Source organism: Emydura macquarii, unplaced genomic scaffold (genome assembly GCF_026122565.2).
Source record: "Emydura macquarii macquarii isolate MOO-44397 ecotype Brisbane River unplaced genomic scaffold, CSIRO-AGI_Emac_v2 contig_968, whole genome shotgun sequence".
Lineage (NCBI taxonomy): Eukaryota > Metazoa > Chordata > Testudines > Chelidae > Emydura > Emydura macquarii.
In genome coordinates, this window is record NW_027131105.1 from 2,952,296 (window position 1) to 2,974,313 (window position 22,018).

The 22,018-nt window shown below is 43.1% G+C and overlaps 1 protein-coding gene across 1 annotated transcript in view; it reads left to right on the plus strand.

Annotated features, from left to right (window-relative positions):
• The first annotated feature begins 727 nt into the window (after positions 1-727).
• Positions 728-22,018, plus strand: part of FBLN2 (fibulin 2) — a 184,659-nt gene continuing 163,368 nt past the window's right edge. Inside the window, exon 1 of the mRNA XM_067543807.1 lies at positions 728-833. The gene's annotated coding sequence lies outside the window, so the exon portion shown is untranslated. The remainder of the gene's footprint in view (positions 834-22,018) is intronic.

Here is a 22,018-nt window from a genome sequence, read left to right on the forward strand (position 1 = left end):
ATCCTTCTCAGGTTCATGCTATATATGCTGTGGATTTTTCTGAGGAGACCTTAAAAGCCAAGATCTAGATTGATCTCCTGAGAAATGAAAGATTTCATGGCAATATTCATAAAATGGGACACTTACTCAATATTTTCCCCTCTACTACATGACTGGGCCGTGCAAAGGTTGGAGAGACAAGGTGAGTGAGGTAATATCTTTTATTGGACCAACTTCTGTTGGTGAAAGAGACAAGCTTATACAGAGCTCTTCTTCAGATGTAAGCTTGAAAGCGTGTCTCTCTGACCAAAAGCAGATGGTCCAATAAAAGATATTACATAGCTCTACTATCCTGGGACCAGCATGGTTACAACAATATGCCATACTGTGCAGATGCTGTCCTTCTGATGGTGGTTCTTTATCTGAAAGGTACCCTTATTTCATTGCTGAAATTACCCCTTTCTGAACATGCACAAGTTTATAAAATGTTGATCAAAATCTCAACTCTCTCTGCTATCTCCAGATAATTAGTAGATAATTTATTTCCCTGTGAGACGAGGAAAGGTGTCTCTTTAACAGGGTGGCTGTGTTGTTCTGTAAAGCAGGTGTTAGAACCCTGTGGAGAGTTGCTGCCAGATTTGTGTTGGCAGGTGTGCTTCACCCTGGATATAAGGAGATGGGAGTGATCTTCTGGGGGAGGTGAATTAGGGTTTGACAACAGCAGAGCCAAGTTTTGGGTTCACATTTACATCGTTAACACAGCCCAACCTCAGGAAAGGGGCATAAGTGGATTGCAGGTGGAGGGTTTGCTCTTTTTTCCAAACAATGTGACAACTCAACTTGCTTACAGGCAGGTAAGTCTGTAATGCAGTTGGATGTTTTACAAAAAGCAAGTGTTATAGTCCAGATATTTCTGCAAACTTTTGCTGATATAGTTAGGTCAGTCAGGGGACGGAAAGGTATGAGCTCTGACTGATTTAGCTTGTGCTAGCAAAAGCCCTTAGTCTAACTACAGATATACCTGCAAAATGACTTCACTCAGGAGTGCTGGAATAAAGCCATGCCAGCAAAAATGCAGCTTTGCTGGCACAAGGTGTATCCACTCTAGGGGCATTTTGCTGGTATGTTACACTGCTATTGTTATACCAGCATAGGCCTCTAAATGCAGACCTGGCTTTATTCTCAGTAGGAAAAACCGACAGTGTGAGGTAACAGTAGTAATCACCTCAATCCTGAAGCAGACAGAGTAATGTGAATCTGCTGTTATATGCCACTTGAAATGTTGCATTGTTGTAAGTCCTCAATTAATTTAGTATCTTGGGCCCTGATCTTGCAAACATCTATACACATGAGTAAAAAATAATTTCTATGAGCTGTCCCATTGTGACACTGCTTACATGAGTAAAATTACGCATATGCATAAATGTTTTTAGGATTAAGGCCCATATTACGAATTGCCCATATGTTTTCTTGGGCATTGTCTCCACTAATTAGCTAAATTCTTTGTATCCATGCCATTTGGTAATTTCTGCTACCACAGTTTTTTGGTTAGTCTCTGTAATTGTGACTACCCCATTGTCATGTGTGGATAGTGACGTACACGATTGTGAATGCCTCTCTTGGGCCTATCGTTCTTAACAGTTTCCTTGATACAGCTTGCCTTACTGTGGCTTTAAAACCTACAAAGATTGTTAAGGTTTTTACCATGTCACATCCTGTGTAATAACATATAGGAACTGAAATGGATCATAGAAGACTTCTAGCAAATCCTTTATAGTTCATAGTCATTTTTGTATACTTACGTTTCTGTGGAAAATCATTTGAAAAGGATTTTGATCATCTAAGAAGGTCTCTTTATTTCTATGATGTGGTTAAGCCAGAATTCTTGTGCATCCTGGATTTAAGTATGACTAATTCAAGCAAGTCTCTAGTACATCAGAGTACCATCTACTTTGCAGCATATAGACCTTAGTTCTAGCATGCAGCTAATCAGGGCATCTGCAGAGACCTGCGTGGGAAACAATCTGTAACTTCCTAGTTACAACAAGTAACAATTGTCTTCAAGATGGAGCTCAAAATTCGTTTTTGATCAAATCTACAGACTTCAACAACAGTTAGTTTGCTACAAATTAAGATGGCAGTTTAAGGTGGATCTTTCATCTGAAGCTTTATAAGTGTCCAGTTCTGACCTTCTCAGGATTTATCAGAGCCTGCCTAAAACTAACAGGGTTTTGGAAGAGTTAATGAGACCTTTTAGGGTCAGTTGAGGAGAAGTCAAATCTAACTGCTGGTCTAGCTTGGTGGTAGAGCTCAGTTTTACATTATCATAAAAAAGGACATGTATGATAAGAACATTCCTGAAAACTAAGGTTTAACATTATAGTATTTTAGATTAATGGCTATCAATTATATGTCTTGACTTTTTTATTTATGCATATAGCTATGGACACACACCTCTTGTGAATATGTATGTAGGTGGAAAATGCAGTTATCCAAAGTTCAGTATCTGGAAGACTCCTGATCATATTTTCTCCTCTCTGCTCTTTTCTCACATGCTCTTTCCACTAAAATTCATGTTTGGTGTGTTCTTCTTTCCATTTACAGTGAAGGTTTTCATGTCTCAGTCATGATTTTAATAATATCTTAATGCTATTTGAGTGCATGCAATAATTGTTTAGAAAAGTATTATGGACAAAACCTCACAAATATGCTCACTACACTTATTTGCAATCTGAATGATGATGTGACATTGGCTGTTAATCAGAACTCCCCAGTGAAATTCCGCTGCTTAACAGATGATGGCCCCAAGTGCATCATTTGACATTAGTTTGGTAAACAAATAACCAAGCAAGGGAATTTATCAATATAAAATTATGCAAAGGAGCAATATGTATAGGACTGCATGATTCTTATGCCTGCAAATGTAAGTGTATGAAGGGAGTACACTGAAACTAGTGGTGAAATTTCTAAGGGAAAAATGCTTTTTGACAAAATGTGTCACTTTCTGACCACCTAAGATAACATTGCAATGTAGCATGGTTCTACTCTTAAAAGATGTTATGTATCTACTCCCTGGGTGTAGTCAGTCAGGTCTGTTGACTCTCCTGGAAGGACTTAGGCCCAGATCCTCAAAGGCATTAATTGAATTGGGCCTTGCTACTTGTTTTTACTCTAGCTGCAAAGCCATCAGAGACAGTGAGCTGGACTCAATTCCTTCTTGTATATCCTCAGTGGAATTGTATATTAACTTCTGATCACTCACACCTGTGTTAAAGCCATGAAAGAACTAGAACTATACAGGTGTCACTGAGGGCCTCATTTGGCCTGAAGACCCCTTCCCCCACTTTTTAAAAATCTGATGATCCATATACCAGAAGGAAAGAAACCCAAAATGTAACAGAGCTTAGGCTAATTCTGCAAAGTGAGCAGATGGTTTGATTTTTGGAAGCAGTGACACAGTAAACATGGGATTCCACCAATTACTTTACTGAAAGGAGTTATGCTTTCAAGGCTTTTACATTATCAAGCTTTTCTGGGTAACTTGATCTCCTCCCATGAGACTTTCCTACAGTCTAGTTGCATTAAACAGAAGTACAACTGAAAAAAAGATGTTCCGTATTAGCCTTCTATTCCAAATTTGTAGAGCAAGAGATAAAATACAAGAGCACATAGGGAAGAAATTACATGGCATGTGGGGGGAGGAAAACAAGTAATGCCAGTGTGAAAAGAAGGGCTTGAAATTAAATTATTTATTTGCATTACCATAGTACCTAGGAGCCTTATTTATTAACCAGGACCTCAGTGTGCTAGGTGCTGTGCAAACGCAGAACAAAGACCTTACTGGTCTTACAAGCCATTTGGGGGTAGTATTTTTATATGGGGGAAGTTGTGATCTTTTTTTTTTTTTTAAATGAATGTTATAATTGTTTAAAGCTCTTTAAAAAGCTATATTAGATGTGCTAATTTTCCTAATGTTTAACACATGCAATGATTCATTGCTTTTGAGGATGTTTATTCTCTAAATGTCTCTAGCTAAATCCCCTGCTGTTTTTATATTTACCTGACATTTTTCATATTCAGTGGGAGCCCGTGAGTGCAGGTGTGTCACAGGAAGATCTGCCAAATTAGATTATTCATTTAATTATAGGTAATGAAAATATGTTAAAAACATCTAAGATCTCTGGTGGGAGTCGATGCATCAATTTCTTATTAGATTCCCACTGGCATTGTATGTAAATAGTAGTCATAATTAATAAAGTAAAATAACTAGAAAAGGGAAGAAACCCCAAAGGGGATAAGGCATTTCTTAGTTAATATAGGTTTAATTGACTTTGATTGATGCATCTATTGCCTCTGCAATCTGCTAAAAGATTCCAAGTTTGAGTTCTTGACTAATTAGTTCACTGTGCACTTTGTATGGAAAATAGAGCTAAAGGAAGATACAGCTTTCTATTAGATGAGGTAGAATAGTAATTGCAAAATGTGTCCAATTAACTTTTTCCTCTTCAAAGTTGAGTAACTTAATTTTGAGTAAATGTCTTCATTAGCAGACCAGCTTCATGGATTTGGGATTTTTTTCCTTCACCAATCACTGAATAAATTATTCTTGAATATTTTATTTTTATATTATTGAGCCAGTTCTATTCTGTCAGGCGAAAGTAAAATATACTGCTGTGCAAGAAGAAACATTTGTAACTCTTCTAGAATCCATGAGGGTTACTTCTTTCATATCGAATCATTTGCAAATATGGTCTCCTAACCTGTAAATCCTGAGGCATGAAGTCAATGGATTACCCATATGAGTAAATTCATCTATATGGATCCCAGTTCAGCAAGATACTTGAAGCACATGCCTGACTTTAAGGATATGAGTAACTCTGTTGATGTCATTGAGGCTACTCATGCTTAAAATTATTTATGTGCTTGTGTACCTTGCTGAATCGGGGCCATACTTAAGTGTTGGCAGGAACAGTGAAAGAGAGACTGAACCTACATTCTTTCAGCACCCTTGCTCCTAGGAAGTCAGTGGGAATTTGAGGTGTACAAAAGATGTGGGTAGGTCCCATGTGACAGGGAAGAATCTTGCACTGATCAAGAGATGGATGTCAGTGACCTCAGGTATTTTTTAGCTATAATTTTTTGACACCATCACAGTGATCTCAGCTTTTTAGAAGCCAGGACCAAATGAAGAACTATATACCATTTATGATTGCTGTTAAGTGTACAAATGAGTGACTTTTTTCTTCAGTAATGATGGAAAAGATGCTAGATCATTAGTCAAATCAGTGTCAAAGTAGAAATTGGTTTAATCAAATAAAGTGGTTAAATTTCATCAGACTGGCTTTTCGGAGGAGCATTTGGTTGCATCCAAATAGGAAAATAAGTCCATTCTAATTTTGAATTTAACCCACAACTATGGAAGCAGGTTCAGATCTTGGAATTAAAATCTGTTCCCTATATTCCCTGAAATTTTAAGGGAGTTTGGCCCATCAATAATTTTGGATAGTTTCTCTCAGAGCATTAGATTTTTAGTTATTATTAATCCCATTTTTCTCTTAAGGATCATCTCCCTAATTCATCTTCACTCCTAGTTTCACACTAACAATAGTCACTTGATATAAGAAAAAAATCAAATCTTTGATAGAATTAATGGAAAAACACTGTGAATGACGTCCTGCCTATTGCAATCATAAGAATGGCCATACTGGGTCAGACCAATAAATCTAGTCCAGTATCCTGTCCTCTGACAGTGGCCAATGCCAGGTGCTTCAGAGGGAATGAATAAAACAGGTAATGATCAAGCAATCCATCCCATCAGCCATTCCCAGCCTCTGGCAAACAGCAATCCCTGCCTATCCTGGCTAATAGCCATTGATGGACCTATCCTCCATGAACTAATCTAGTTCTTTTTTTAACCCTATTATAGTCTTGGCCTTCCCAAAATCCTCTGGCAAGGGCTTCTACAGGTTGATTATGCATTGTGTGCAGAAATACTTCCTTTTGTTTGTTTTAAATCTGCTGCCTATTAATTTGATTGGGTGATCTCTAGTTCTTGTGTTATGAGAGAGAGAGTAAATAACAATTCCTTATTTACTTTCTCCACACCGGTCATGATTTTATAGACTATCATATCCCACCCTTAGTCATCTCTTTTCCAAGTTGAAAAGTCCCAGTCTTATTAATCTCTCCACATATGGAATCTTTTCCATACTCCAATCATTTTTGTTGCTCTTTTCTGTACCTTTTCCAATTCCAATATATCTTTTTTGTTTTTTAAGATGAGTAGACCAGATGTGCACACGGTATTCAAGATTTAGGCATGCCATGGATTTATAAAGAGGCAATACGATATTTTCTGTCTTATTATCTATCCCTTTCCTAATGATTCCCAACATTCTGTTACCTTTTTTGACTGCCACTGCGCAATGAAAGGATGTTTACAGAGAACTATCCACAATGACTCCACTCTGCCTTGTAGCAGATTGATCATTCATTTTCTTATCAATCTGCTGGAAGACAGTTCTTAAATGCAGTGTGTCAGGAGATGAGAACTTCTTTGTTCTGTATGCAGCCTGAGTGCCACAAGTACTTCCAAGATACATTTGGGGTAAAACATGTTCAGTATGCACAATTCAAACTATAGTTAACTTTAGTGGTTTTCTGTGGTGTAATCTAGAAGAGGAGCTAGAGTCCAAGCTGCAACAAGAAAGTCCAGAGTGATTTCAAGCACTAAATGAGAAGGAAAAGAGCTAAAGACCATAAAAAGGTGACATTCATATGCCTCAAAGATTATCTAAAGTTTATTTTGATTGTGTGACTTGATCAAAGATGACAAATGAGGTAATGCAACAGTCAGCACATTTAAAATATTATGATCAGAGCGGTCTTAAAGCAAACTACTTTCAGGTGAAATACAAAATTTGACGACTATTTCACAAAGAGGTGAATCATACCTACAGTTCCCTCTCTTTGCCCCCAATATCAGGATGAATGATCACCAGCTGAAATTGTACAGCTAATTCTGGCTTAACCTGTGCTCTCAATTACCACAGGCATAAAATCAAAGTAACACTACTGAATTCAGTGGAGTAATTCCAGATGCACACAGGTGTCACTGAGCATGGGATAGGGCCTTAGTTATGTGGTGTTCAACTGAATAATAATATTGCCTTCTGATTTTTGAACATCTGGATTGACCTATTAATGACAGGAAGTGAGAGGAGACAAACTTCACACCTAAAAATATATCAAGTCAACTCTTTATATACTTGTAGCCTACTCTTCCATATTCATTGACTTTCTTCACTGATGCCTCCAATGGAGTATTCTTTATGAAATAAGCCCTCATCACAGTCATTCCCCAGGCTCTGCCTGTATGGAACCAATTGTAGGACTGGAACCACAGTTGGTTAATATGACAACCTGGCCATTTGTGGAGCCAATGCTTCATTGTTTCACCTCCAGAAAATCTATAACTTATTTTTCCCGTAGAGTAGCTTTCAGTGGTTCACAGTTGAGACGGAAGGGCATATCAAGTGGGGTCCTTCAGGGATCAGTTCTGGGACCAGTTCTACTCAATATCTTCAAGGATTTAGATAATAGCAGAGAGAGTACACTTATAAAGTTTGCAGATAATAGCAATCTGGGAGGGGTTGCAAGTGTTTGGAGGACAGGATAAAAATTCAAAATGATCTGGAGAAATGGTCTAAAGTAAATAGGATGAAATTCAATATGGACAAATGCAAAGTACTCCACTTAAGAAGGAACAATCAGTTGCACACATACAAAATGGAAAATGACTGCCTAAGAAGGAGTACTGTGGAAAGATCGGGGGGTCATAGTGGACCACAAGGTAAATATGAGTCACACTGTTGTGTCCACCCCAAAAAAATAAATAAAAGGCAAACATAATTCTTGGATGCATTATCAGGAGCACTGTAAGCAAGATACAAGAAGTACTTCTTCTGCTTTACTCCACACTGATTAGGCCTCAACTGGAGTATTGTGATGCCCGGAAAGATGTGGACAAATTGGAGAAAGTCCAGAGAAGAGCAACAAAAATTATTAAAAGTCTAGAAAACACGACCTATGAGGGGAAATTGAAAAAAATTGGGTTTGTTTACTCTGGAGAGGAGAAGACTGAGGGGGACACTATAACAATTTTCAAGCACATTAAAGGTTGTTACAAGGAGAAGGGAGAAAAATTGTTTTCCGTGACCTCTGAGGATAGGACAAGAAGCAATGGGCTTAAATTGCAGCCAGGCTGGCTTAGACTGGAAATTAGGAAAAACTTCCTAACTGTCAGGGTAGCTAAACCCTGGAATAAATTGCCTAGGGAGGTTGTGGAATCTCCATCATTGGTAATTTTTCTGCAGGTTAGACAAACACCTGACAGGGATGGTCTAGATAATACTTTGTCCTGCCATAAGTGCAGAGGACTAGGTGACCTTTTGAGGTCCCTTCTAGTCCTATGATTCTGATTCCATGGGTGTGGAGGGGGCACCCCTTGAGGCCACAATGGCAGCAGCTACAGTTAAAACAGACAGATATATCATTGTCTTTACAGTCACAATAAGTTTCAGCAGTCCCTGCCCTCATTCCCATAACAATTGACTGGGTATGTATCACCTCAGGATGGGCTGCAGATATAAAGTTTCTAGATACCATCGATGAGTGCTTCTTGGAGCAGTTGGTCCTGCACCCTACCAGGGGAGAGACAATTCTTGATTTAGGCCTAAGGGGAGCTCCAACAGATGAATGTATCTGAACCACTCGATAACCGCGACCATACTATAATTAAATTTAGCATCCTTGGTGTGGGGGGATGAAAGAAGCCCAGGACAGTAATATTTAATTTCAGAAATTCAATATTAATAAATGCAAAGTACTGCATATTGGAAAACATAATCCGAACTATAAATACAAAGTGATGGGGTCTAAATTAGCTGTTACCACTCTCAGAAAGAGAACTGGGAGTCACTGTGGATAGTTCTCTGAAAACACTTGCTCAATGTGCAGTGGGAGTCAAAAAAGCTAACCGTGTTAGCAACCATTAGGAAAAGGATAGATAAGACAGTAAAAATCATAATGCCCCTATATAACTCCATGGTATGCCCATATCTTGAATACTGTTTGCAGTTCTGATTACCTAGTCTCCAAAAGGGAAAAAAAAAGTAGAAATGAAAAAGGTAAGGAGAAGGGCAACAAAAATAATTAAGGGTATGGCCCAGTTTAGATATGAGGAGAGATCATCTTGGAAAAGAAAAGATGTGACCGGGGGGGGGGGGGGGGGAGGGGAATATGATAGAGGTCTATAAAATCATGGTGGTGTGGAGAAAGTAAATAAAGGAAGTGTTATTTATCCCTTCTCATAATACAAGAACTAGGGATCACCAAATGAAATTAATAGGCATCAGGTTTAAAACAAACAAAAGGAAGCACTTCACACAACTCACTGTCAACCTGTGGAACTCCTTGCCAGAGGATATTGTGAAGGCCAAAAGTATAACGGGGGTAAAAAATTAGATAAGTTCATGGAGGATAGGTCCATCAATGTCTATTAGCCAAGATGGTCAGCAATGGAACCCCATGCTCTGAGAATCCCTAAACCTCTGACTGCAAGATGCTGGGACCGGACGACAGGCGATGGATCACCTGATAATTTCCTTGTTCTATTCATTCCTTTTGAAGCATCTTAATGGGCTAGATGGACCACTGATTTGACCCAGTATGGCCACTCCCGTGACAAGATCTTACCTTAAGTGCAATGGTTACAGATGACTCATGAACTACTACTATTTATTTTGGTAGATTCAGAAATTCAGTCAAGTTGGACAGTTGCTTCTCTTTTTTCCCCAGTTACTTGTAAATTTGGTAGGTTGGTGGGGAGTGTGTGCACAAACACACATGCACATACTATTGTGCTGTATTACAATGTATATAATGGTACAGACTGAGTTAAATTGGGAATATTGGACCTAATCACTATTTAATTCCATACATGTAATTTAATTCAGTTTGGACTCTTTAAATCACTATATGAATGTACAAATGAGTTTGTTTGTTTATTATAGTCTTATTAGGTTAGATTGGACAGGTTTTTTTTCTTATTTCATGAAATGTAAAGGATATTAATCCTACCATTATACAAAAGTTATTAGTCAGTGGCAAAAACAGTGGGATTATAGTAAAAAAGAAGGCTACATTTTGACCTTCTAAATATTTCGTATCAAATAACACTTACTAAATGGCGAGCAGCCCCAACAACAAGTTTACCTTGAGTCACTGTGCTCTTAAGTGTCATCAAACAAAAGAAAAGATCATGCTGCTAGTCAGAAACAGCTGATCACTATCTCCTTTACTACCACAAAAATATTATAAAGGATATATTTTAAGGGATGATTGAAGGGCTGATAGTATTAGATTATCAATTAGGATAGTTTATTAGTCCAAATTTTGCCAGTTAAGATTGGCAAGTGTTTGTGTTCATTCTGATTTGGCAAATCAGTTGACACAAAATTTAAAATCCAATTGCTTGGGAGAAAGGAGGCCCAGTTTTGAGCTATAGATGTCTTTTGAGGGCATTATCTACTGGGGTAAATACAGCTCCGTATTCCAGAGAGAGCTTGTGAATGCTTAGGGGAAAAAAATAACCAATAACTGCATGAAAATATATTGAAGATATTAAAAACACCTGATTAAAAGAGAATGAAAAATCTCTGAACTCTACTGAATCCAGGGAATCTGAATGACCCTGTGTGGACGTGCCCCTGGAATCGGAGAGCAGCGTCCGGGTCTGGCTCCCTCTCTGGGCCCTCCTCAGAGGGGGACCAGCCCTCCCGGCTACCTCTCACGGGGAGCCGTCTTGCGCCTTTCTCGAGGCAAGCAGTCTATAGGCCAGGCCCTCAGGCAGGGCTGGCGAGGCAAGCAGTCTAAAGGCCAGGCCCTCAGGCAGGGCTGGCGAGGCAGCAGTTTGTAGCCAGGCCCTCAGGCGGGGCTGGCGAGGCAGCAGTTTGTAGCCAGGCCCTCAGGCGGGGCTGGCGAGGCAGCAGTTTGTAGCCAGGCCCTCAGGCGGGGCTGGCGAGGCAGCAGTTTGTAGCCAGGCCCTCAGGCGGGGCTGGCGAGGCAGCAGTTTGTAGCCAGGCCCTCAGGCGGGGCTGGCGAGGCAGCAGTTTGTAGCCAGGCCCTCAGGCGGGGCTGGCGAGGCAGCAGTTTGTAGCCAGGCCCTCAGGCGGGGCTGGCGAGGCAGCAGTTTGTAGCCAGGCCCTCAGGCGGGGCTGGCGAGGCAGCAGTTTGTAGCCAGGCCCTCAAGCAGGGCTGGCGAGGCAGCAGTTTGTAGCCAGGCCCTCAAGCAGGGCTGGCGAGGCAGCAGTTTGTAGCCAGGCCCTCAAGCAGGGCTGGCGAGGCAGCAGTTTGTAGCCAGGCCCTCAAGCAGGGCTGGCGAGGCAGCAGTTTGTAGCCAGGCCCTCAAGCAGGGCTGGCGAGGCAGCAGTTTGTAGCCAGGCCCTCAAGCAGGGCTGGCGAGGCAGCAGTTTGTAGCCAGGCCCTCAAGCAGGGCTGGCGAGGCAGCAGTTTGTAGCCAGGCCCTCAAGCAGGGCTGGCGAGGCAGCAGTTTGTAGCCAGGCCCTCAAGCAGGGCTGGCGAGGCAGCAGTTTGTAGCCAGGCCCTCAAGCAGGGCTGGCGAGGCAGCAGTTTGTAGCCAGGCCCTCAAGCAGGGCTGGCGAGGCAGCAGTTTGTAGCCAGGCCCTCAAGCAGGGCTGGCGAGGCAGCAGTTTGTAGCCAGGCCCTCAAGCAGGGCTGGCGAGGCAGCAGTTTGTAGCCAGGCCCTCAAGCAGGGCTGGCGAGGCAGCAGTTTGTAGCCAGGCCCTCAAGCAGGGCTGGCGAGGCAGCAGTTTGTAGCCAGGCCCTCAAGCAGGGCTGGCGAGGCAGCAGTTTGTAGCCAGGCCCTCAAGCAGGGCTGGCGAGGCAGCAGTTTGTAGCCAGGCCCTCAAGCAGGGCTGGCGAGGCAGCAGTTTGTAGCCAGGCCCTCAAGCAGGGCTGGCGAGGCAGCAGTTTGTAGCCAGGCCCTCAAGCAGGGCTGGCGAGGCAGCAGTTTGTAGCCAGGCCCTCAAGCAGGGCTGGCGAGGCAGCAGTTTGTAGCCAGGCCCTCAAGCAGGGCTGGCGAGGCAGCAGTTTGTAGCCAGGCCCTCAAGCAGGGCTGGCGAGGCAGCAGTTTGTAGCCAGGCCCTCAAGCAGGGCTGGCGAGGCAGCAGTTTGTAGCCAGGCCCTCAAGCAGGGCTGGCGAGGCAGCAGTTTGTAGCCAGGCCCTCAAGCAGGGCTGGCGAGGCAGCAGTTTGTAGCCAGGCCCTCAAGCAGGGCTGGCGAGGCAGCAGTTTGTAGCCAGGCCCTCAAGCAGGGCTGGCGAGGCAGCAGTTTGTAGCCAGGCCCTCAAGCAGGGCTGGCGAGGCAGCAGTTTGTAGCCAGGCCCTCAAGCAGGGCTGGCGAGGCAGCAGTTTGTAGCCAGGCCCTCAAGCAGGGCTGGCGGGTGAGCAAGCCGCTTTCGGGAACGGCACGGTGGGGAAGGCTTCCTCACGGACGATAGGGAAGGGGGGAGGGGGACGCAGGCCCGCCCGTCTCCACTGCGTCCCAGCCCAGGGCCCTGATAGCGGCAACAGCGTTTGCCGCTGGATCGGTGGGGCTCCAGCCGCAACACACCGCCCAGGTTGCCCCTGCCTCAGCCACTATCGTGCGGCTATCCCTGGGCTTCTTCCTCCCCGAAACCCCTGGTACCTGTCTCCTCCGGGTCGCTGAGGTCGGGTAGACCGGCTAGGCCCTCATTGTCCACAGGCGGCAGATCGGGGAGCTCCATGGGCTCGTCCTCGAAGGGTAGCTCCTCTAGGTCCTGCGGTCCCCAGGCCTCAGGCAGGGCCGGTAGGTCCTCGGGGTCCCAGGCTCGGCATGGCTCGGGCAGATCTGTCCCCGGCTCCCAGGCCCCGGGTGTGTCCGGGGGTTGCTCGTCAGGCCCGTAGTCCTCGGGGAGCCCTGACGGGCCCTCTCCTGGTTCCCAGACCGTGGGGGCCTCCGACGGTCCCTCCGACTCCCAGGCTTTTGGGTACCTGGGGAAGGCCTCGGTCGATCCCCGGGCTGGGTTTACGGCTGGCCACTCCCTCTCAGCCCGGCTCCCCGGCACCGCCTTGGCTAGGAGCTCCGGAGGAGATGCGTCCTTCCCCTTCGGCCGCCTCCTCCCAACTGAGCTCGCCGGCCGGGCTCTTAAAGGCCTAGCTCCGCCCCCCTGCTTCCGGTCAGGTGGGGCCACTGGGGTCTTTAAAGGCCCAGACCCGGCCCCTTGCTTCCGGTCAGGTGCTTCCCTGGGGTAGGTCTCTGTCAGCCAGGGTGGGCCTGCCTCCCTCTCTGGGTCCTCCTCAGAGGGGGACCAGCCCTCCCGGCTACACCCTAACACTGTAGAAAGCCTTTGAGAAGGTAGAGGGTCAAACTCTCTGCTGTGTTGGCCTTTAGGCCAGGGGTGCTCACAACAAAATTTTTGGTGGCCTTAGACTGTGGCCACCAATTCTTAATGGTGGCCGCTCTGACAAATTTTTCTTAAAAAAACTTTAGAAAAAACAGATAAATATGCACATATACATGTCAAAATCATTGTAATGTATTTACATAGGGTTTGTTTGCAGACTTAATAATAAAAATAATGTACAGTTGTATTTTGATGCCCCTGGCCCCCACTGCCTTCCTCTCCACGCATCCTTCTGGGCCTCCCCATTGTCCCCCGGGACTCCCTGCTTCTCCTCCATTGCCCTGAGCTTCCTTCTGTGGCCTCGCATCCCAGGCTCACCCCACTCCTTGCATCTTGACCACAGCACCTAGTACGGCCAGCCCTGCTGCAACCCTGCCGCCCTGGGCTGGGGTAAGGGGGCTGAAGCCCAGAGCCCCACAACTGAAGCCAGCAGGGGGGGAACTGAAACCTACCACCAGATCATCTGGCTGAACCAGTGGAGGAGGTCAAGCCCAGCCCCAAAGCCTCTGGCCATTGTAGGGAGGGGCCACTACTTTGGCCCCACCCCATCTCTGCCCCGGAGGCTGTCGTAGACCGCAGGAAAAACCCTTTGGTGGCCACATTTGAGAAATGCGGCTTTAGGCATCTTAGCAGATCATTTGAGGATTCCCTCTGCACAGAGGAACTTTTGGGCCCGAGGAAAGGCCGCATGGTCAGAGTTGGCTATGGCCCAGTGGTCTTTATTATCCAGAATGGCCCTTTGGCAGCCACTGAAAGACCTAGAAGGCTGCTCTAAATTGTGCTGTGGGACTGAGTCAGCAGCTCTGCACCACCATCTCTTCCAAGTGCTCCTTGGACATAGATGAAATTTGTGGACTAAAACCTTCTTATTTGATATAGGAAAATATAACCTCTGGGCCTGCTCCATCAACATCTGCTCTAGCAAGTAGTTCTTGTTCAGTGGGGTCATTTATATAACTGACTGTTGCACGGTCAGGCTCTCTCCTCCTCCCAAAAGGCTCTCCACAATACTCTTAGTAAAGAAGGAAAATCACAGCCGCCTTCTTCCTTCAGAACTGCTCATCCAATTCCTAGAAATTCGTCAAAGCAGCATTCCTGTCTTTCTATTCTGTGTCACTTGAAACCTTTCCCCTAGCAGCAGCAGCTGGTCCAATAAAAGAGATTACTTCACCTACCTTGTTACTTCTATCCATTGAGATTAGTAGTCACTTGTCTCAACGAGGCAGTAGAATCTATTTAACTTTTCTCAGAGAATCAACATCTGCTAATAGGGTGGTGTGCTTCAGGCAAACACTGTCAATCTGTTAAAATCCTCAACTAGTTTCAAGTAATGGCTAAAACAGCTCCTTGTTGACATGTTAATCTAAAGCAGGGTTCCCAGACTTTCTGCGGACATGACCCCATTTTAATGAAGTCTTTCCAGCCGGGACCCCAGAAAGCTTGGAGAATGCCATTTTGAAAAGCAAATGTTTCCTCCTCCACACACTATGACTTTGCATGCACCCTACGTGTGAGGTCACAGTGTATGGAGCATGCCATTTTGCTCTACAAAATGGTGTCTTCTGCACCGTGTGACCTCATACGTGTGGTGTGTGCGCGTGCATGAGTGCAGAGAATGCCAGTTAGTAGGGCATAATGGTGTCCGCTATGCATCGTGACCTCGCATGCATAGCGCATTCGAGATCATGTTCTGCAAGCAAAATGATGCCCTCCTCACAGAAAGGATTGCTATAACCCCATCTGCTGAGAGTGTGACCCCACCTGGGGTTGCGACCCACACTTGGGGAACTGCTGAGGTCCCTCCTAGATGAGCTTCTTAGGCTACCTGTAACCAGCACAGCTGATTTCCCCATTCACCAAGGAGTAACAAGATACTTAACTGAAACAGAAGAGGAATACACATTTTAGGTGTGCAAATATCAGAAAGAGAGATACTAACAGAGTAAAAGGGGATGTAACATGAAGTTAAGGAAGGGAAAATGTAAATTTTCCATCAGAAAAAATGTCCGTTGGGTGCTATTGATTGGCCTATGACATAATTTCCCAAGGGAAATGGTGGAAACCCCATTGCTGAGTACACTTAAAACTGGGAGTGAACAAATAAGTATAAATGTACAGTCAGGAACAACTGCATGGACAGGAAGATAGATGAGCTGGCATGCTGTGCCTTTTCCATATCTAAATCTATGATATTTAACCTGAATACCCCTTTGAGATTACTTAGATCAGTGATATCAGGTATATCTTCACTACAGACAGGTTCATGATTTAATACCAAAGTGTTGCAACAAACCTATAAATCACAGTCTATACAGCTGCCTATGGTGCAGCTGTGACAAGTTATCCGGCACACAGGTAGGTCTGCTGTCACATTTTTCAGATCGTTAAACAGCAAGCCTTTCCCCCACTATTCCTTAAGGAGAATCATCCCCGGTTCTGCATAGAGAACTAATTCCCACCTCACTTCCTCCCCCACAACCCAACTTCAGCCTCGGGCTTTCCAGTTCTGTTTAAGTGTCACTAGGAAGCACCAAAGGTAAGCAGACATTAGGTAAGCAGCTCAGCCAGAGAATAGCTTTCACCAAGGCTAAGCACAGCCAACTTTCTTGTTTCCAGTGTAGTAAACACCCCTCCTGGTAGTCCTTCTATAAGAGAAATAATCTTCCACTGATGCAGAGGAACAATGGATTTGATTGGACAATCATATTCCACACTGGGCTATTAATACTTGGGCTCAAATGGTGAATTCTTTGCCTAATTGAGACAGTTTTTTTTATTTGACCTGCTAAAATGTATATTGGATAATATTTTGAAAAACAAATTAATCTCAAATCCCATGTAGATTATACACTGGATTAATCTTTGTATAGATGCCAACATTGGAAAACTAATAGGGACATTTAGAAGGGACATTAGGGACACAGTGTTAGCCCCCGTTGAAATTTGTGGAAGTGAATGGATTCTTGATTTCAGGGAGGAGGGCATGGGGGAGAGGGGAAGAAAAAAATAGCTTAAAAAGAGGAAGAGCTGATAATTCTGTCTTGCTCTTAGTAGAATTTACAGATGCTGAGATGGACCAAACTCTTTTTAGTGGGTTCATGAGGGTTAGAAGGCTCATAGCACAAAATATAGGTCTGATCTCCAAAAAGCTTTTCACTTGAGATCTATGGATCTACGGGGCAATTGTTTGATCTCTGAATGCGTTTGTGGGTGGGCAGTTTCAGTGTCAGAAACATTCCTATTGTTAGTGGAGAAAGCAGATGTGATGGAGAGCAATTTAAAGAGTGCTGTATGCGAAGTCCTGCAATTATAATGCTTTTGTATACCCATGGAGTACAAAACCAATCAAAGTTCTCTGGGTTCTTCATTCCTCGCCCACATCACACTCTCTCCCTCTAGATCCCTCACCCATACAAAAAAAAAAAAAAAAAAAGCCCTGAAAAATCTAAGTATTTATTGCAATGGGAGGCCCAGACCCAAGAACTATCCCAGGACTTTTGTGAAAATGAAGGATTTCGTCAGACTGCTATGAACAATGCAGAGGCAGTTGTAGCACATTCTGCTGTGCTGATGGCCGGCAGCACCTTCAGGAACTGCTGTAGTAATGTGCCCTATTTCCCTTGTTACTAGGAATATAGTTGGGCTAGGTTGGAATGGCAGACTGAATCAAACTGGAATAGAGAAATTCTGGAAGGTTAGCCCACCTGCAGAGGGGAATAGGATTTAGTGACATTCTGTAGAAAAGACTCTAGGAAGTGCTTAGCCTTATAAGACATGTAGCAATGTTTGAGAGAGGCAGGAAATACAGCAGTGTATTTAGGGTGTGGAAACTGCAGCTCCAGCCTATAGAGCTGAGTAGCAAAGAATGGTGAAAGTAAAACTCAGTCTGAGGGGCTTGAGGCTGAATGAGCACCCACCACACCAAAGCAGCTGCGGGGATAAGGGATCTCAGCATGAGAGCCCCAAAGAGCAGAGATAAAAGAAACCTTGCCATTGCAGGTGGCTGCCACAGCTGGTTAATTAGTCAGTGGGCCTGTGAACAATTTTACATGGCTGAGGCTTCATCTGTCCCCTGCAGTCACTTAGAGTAATGGGGAAAGCAGGAGAGCGACAGGGGTCAATGAGGCAAGAAGGGGGAATGGTGTGTTTGGGGGAAGGGAGCCTTGCAAATCTTCCCCTTATGTTTGGGGGTGGTTGAGGGAGAACCTGAATGGGTTGGAGCAGCCCTCGCTGAGCTGAGAAAAGAAACCCAAGGGAAAGGAAGCAGATGAGAGATCAAAGGATATGTGTGCTGTTCCATTTCCTTAGTGATGGTATGAAATTCAAACCACAGTCCTGATATCAGTCTGGGAAGGAGATGGTTTAATCGATCACAGCCACTTTTACTCTTTCCTTAACAGAAAAATACACCTGTTCTGTTCTATGGACTTTCCTGTGGCAGGAAGGGAGCTGGTTCCTTGAAAGAGGGGACTAGGGTTGATTACATTGTGCTTAATTGCAATCACTGGTAATCTTATCAAGTCTAACAAGTGAGAGAAATTTTAACATGTAAAAATGCAAATTTTTCTGTCTCATGTTAAACAGAAATGTTCTCATCTTGTTAAGTCTCCATTGACTCAGAAAAGGCAGTAGCTGGGCTCCTGTCATAACTACAGGTGTCACAAATGAATAAACTTTAAAGCAATTTTTCCACTGATACTTTAAGGAAAATTTCACAGTACTTACAGTAATGGCCAAATTACTGTAGTTATAGCTGTGTGGGTCTCAGGATATGAGAGAGACAAGGTGGCTGAGGTAATATCTTTTATTGGACTAACTTCTGTTGGTGAAAAAGTACAAGCTTTCAAGCCACACACAACTCTGCAAGTCTGGGAAGGAAGCAGAGTACATTACAACAAGTGGTGGATTGTGCCTTTAAGCCATAGCCCCTAGCAGGGGCTGTGCCGAGTTGCATTGCTGCAGTGCGGGACAGGCACAGAGCCTCCTGGAGCTCCTGGGAAGCTTTGCTGCTTGCCACCCATGCCCTGGTCCCTAACAGCATGGCTGTGTGGCATGGATAGAAACTTGCCCAAAAGAGCATGGAAAGAAACAGTTCTATACCACTGACATAATGGAGAAAGAATGTGAGATTTTTGCATTCAGATTAAAGCACTTTGTTCCCATTCTGCAGGTAAGAAACAAGATATACTGTAGACTCTATATATTGTCTGATGGAATTACACCCTGCCAAATAGCTTTGCAGGAGTATATGAACAGGTATTGAGATAATAGATGAGGGGAATAAGTTAAGATGTAGAAGTTGTACAAAAAGACTGAGACAGAACACGCCACTCATTAAATGATTGTACACTCTCTCTTGAGGTTTCAAAAATGTTTTACGCTCACAGAAAATAGATCCTAATAGGAAACCTTGCCCTAGTTAAATACAAAGAGATATTGTTCATGGGATGTAGGGAGAAAAGGAAATGTAACTTCTTGAGCAAACACAGGGAAGGGAGAGTAGAAGGCGAGGTACAGGAGGTATCTCAGAAATGCTGCCAACGTGCTGATGTGTTAGTTCAGATGATAGTGAATGAATGCTCTGGGCAAGTTACTTCACAACCTTTTATGGCTGTGGTAAGCGTGTGAAGAGTGTGTGTGTGTGTGTGTGTGTGTGAGAGAGAGAGAGAGAGAGAGAGAGAGAGAGATGTAAAAGACTGTAACTAAAATGTATTCAAGTAAGTTTCAATAGACATAAGGCTGCAAACGATGGATGCCGTCCAGACAAAACAAATTCACTTGATATTAGATGGTGGGCCAAATTCATCCCTGGTGTAATTCCATTGATTTAATAGGTGATGAATTTTGACCAAGGCCAAAGGCAGGAAGGGCAAGTCTAACCATGTACTCAGTCTTACTTCAGATGGCTAATATTCACTTCCAATATTATGTGGATAATTCATTAAATTAGATGTTTGGAAAAAACTTAATTTGAAAGTATATTGGAATATTTCTTGGACCAGACTACTCTATTACTCATGCATCATTAATCCCTTAAAGTATTACAGGAACATTTCCTAATATAGGGCCCTATTCCTTAAAGAAACATTAAGCAAATTGAGTTGTTTTCCTCTTCTTTAAACCATGATTTAGCATGTGCATTTCAGGACTATTTAATAAAATGTTATCTGTACATAAGTGAGCAGATTACTATGGAGCATTGGAGCAGAAAATATTTATTTGGAATTGCAATACAGCCTCAGCATTGGATTCTCTTTTGTTTTAACTATTTACAGTGCGGGGTATATCTCCATGATTTATTGGTTCCCATCATTACAATATTTCCTAGTAAATATGAATACAATTTAACATTTGTATCAGGATTTTCATCTTCACACCATTCTACAAAGTTCAGGCTCTATTCTGCATCCCATGTGCACCTAAAACTCCCATTGACTTCAATTGGACTTTTGAGTATAGAAGAAAAACAGAACCACGCTCATAAAGTAAGGGCTTCTTTACATGGTGCAGGGATGTGATTTTATTTATTGATTTTTTAAGTGCTCTAACATATTGTGCACTAATTGACCCAGGCAAAACACACCAGGGAACTTTTACTGTGCACCAATAGGGTCTACATGGACCAGTTAGTGTGCAACGTGTCAGCATGCTTTAGCAATCACTCGCCCATAGAGCACATTGCTACACTGTATAGACATGCCCTTCATGTACTGGGACCATAGTGACGTTAATGAACTTGTCTTAGTTTCTGATCTTCTGTATATTTTTAGCAATGCAGAGTCTCTTGTTTTGCAGGCCTGTCACTGTCTTGTCATTTTCATCATGTTCATTATTGTGATGCAAGAAATGGGGAGAGAATTTAAACCAAACCTAGTTTTTCCACTTGATGTATACTAAAACACATTTATTAGGGTTTATCTTGCCCTCTGCTTTATAGCTCCACTTGTGATTCCTGTGAAACTGGCTACTGTGGTAAGACACAGTAATTGAAATAAAGTTTGGAATTAAATTGGCTTACTCTCTCAGGTTTCACACCAGCTGCTAACCAGCAACAAACTCCTTTTAGTGAGTTATTTTTCTAAAGAGATGACTTTAAAGTGGATGCTGCCATCCCATATGGGAAGGTAACCTGTTATGGTAGAATCCTTAATTTATGGAAACCACCCAGAATACTTAAACATAGAAAGTGGACATTTTTGTAAGTCTCAACATAAAGGCAAACAGCTGAAGTAGATGGAGACTGAATTTCTGCGAGCAAATGGTAGATATCCTTCTATGGCAAAGCTGATCCACATTGCTGCTGCTTGTGATAAACCTGTCCAAAAATAAATAAGACGTCAATCTCCAGGGCTGTCCAATGTGGAAGCTGTCATATACACTAAATGGACCTAATTCTTTGTAAACTATCAGCAGCCAATATCTTTTATATACCTAGTGACGCATGTGATGTATTGGGAGGACAGGATTGGGTCCCACATCCTCAAAGGTATTTAGGCACCGAACTTGCACTGATTTCAGTGAGCTATGGGCACCAAAATGCCTTTGAGCATCTGGGCCTGAGTCCTTAAGGTTCCACATTGGGGAATCTGCAAAATTCAAAAGTAGGTGATCATTTCAATCTCAGTACTTTTGCATCTGTAGCCTCATCATGATCCAAATAAATCAACCCCACAGAAGTAGCTATTGTACAACCAATGTATGCACAACTGCTCTCTCTTTCCCTCTGATATCCTGTCCTGTGGAGACTGCTCAGCTTATATTTGAAATAACCCTCCACCTTTTGTATACTCCTCACTTCTTCCTTGTTTACATCTTGGGCCAGATCCTCAAAGGTATCTTCAAGTAAATTGGCATAACTCCACTGATGTCGCAGAACTATGCTGATTAACACCAGCTGAGGATCTGTTCCCCTTTTACCTACAATCTCTCTGTTTTACTAAGTATTTCTGACTTTGCCAATACCAATTTATATTTTTGGCATGTACTTTGTTCCCTTCCCCTATGTTGCTCTGTATTTGCCAAACCTTAATCACAAAAAAGGGCTTTATTTTGTATTACAAAGGTCAATGACTGTTTTGGTACAGATTTCAACTCTGCAGGATCAACCTCAACAGCTGGTGTAAATCAGCATAGGTCCATTGACATCTCTAAGCTAAAGATCTGGCCTTAAATGGTCTGCTGTTCATTATATGGTTTAACATACAAGGATTATCCATTAAGTAACAATCTTTCCTGCAATATTACTATTTTGTATTCAATATTAACTAGAAATATTACAATGTCAAATCCATTTAGGTCTGATCAATCTAACGTGGAAAGCTATTTTCTGTACAGTCCTCAGCAGAAATCTGATGGCTGAGTAAAAACCTTTTGAACACTTACTGAAGGTTGGTTGTTTTTTTGGTGGTTTTTTTTTTTTTTTGGCATTATGGTAGAAATAAATATACAAAACTAATCTGAGGAACACACAGGATATTTTCAGTGATGTACTTTCTACTCTTCCACAGCACTGGCATATTGAATGGCTCATTC